This window comes from Schistocerca serialis, chromosome 1, assembly GCF_023864345.2.
Source record: "Schistocerca serialis cubense isolate TAMUIC-IGC-003099 chromosome 1, iqSchSeri2.2, whole genome shotgun sequence".
Classification (NCBI taxonomy): domain Eukaryota; kingdom Metazoa; phylum Arthropoda; class Insecta; order Orthoptera; family Acrididae; genus Schistocerca; species Schistocerca serialis.
The window spans coordinates 862,199,237-862,199,885 of record NC_064638.1 but is presented as its reverse complement, the minus strand read 5'-3'; the positions used below and the strand labels follow the sequence as shown (position 1 = coordinate 862,199,885).

General features: G+C 49.9%; 1 pseudogene; it reads right to left on the bottom strand.

The window, feature by feature from the left end:
• Positions 1–291: 291 nt before the first annotated feature.
• On the bottom strand, positions 292–408 carry LOC126423345 (5S ribosomal RNA; annotated as a pseudogene).
• Positions 409–649: the final 241 nt, after the last annotated feature.

Sequence of the window (649 nt, the reverse complement as noted above, 5' to 3'; positions counted from 1 at the left end):
TGTCTATTACAACTCTAGCCAGAGAAATGAGGCAATTATTAAGGCATTGGATTCGTATTCAGGACAAGTAGGACTCAAATCCTCGTCCGTTAACTCAGTCTTCAGGCCACTAGTGGCCTACCGGAACTATCCGACCGCCGTGTCATCCTCCGAGGAGGATGCGGATAGGAGGGGCGTGTGGTCATCACACCGCTCTCCTGGTCGTTATGATGGTTTTCTTGACCGAAGCTGCTACTATTTGGTTGAGTAGCTCCTCAGTTGGCATCACGAGGCTGAGTGCACTGCGAAAAATGACAACAGCGCATGGCGGCTGGATGGTCACCCATCCAAGTACAGGCCAAGCCCAACAGCGCTTAACTTCGGTGATCTCATGGGAACCGGTGTATCCACTGGGGCAAGGCCGTTGCCCCGTCCGTTAATCAAATGTATACATTCTGTGATTTCCCTCATGCAGGCGATTTCTGGGATTTTTCCTGTGAACGGAATGGTCCTTCGTTACCTTATGAGTACGATGTTGCATCGTTCGTACTGTTACAGAACTCCGATACCATATTTCTTCGGACATGCATGCCAAGTCTGAAGGAGCACGCACTGCAGCGACAAAAGCCGTTGTGAATTACATGGAACCTATTCGCAGTTGCGAATATCG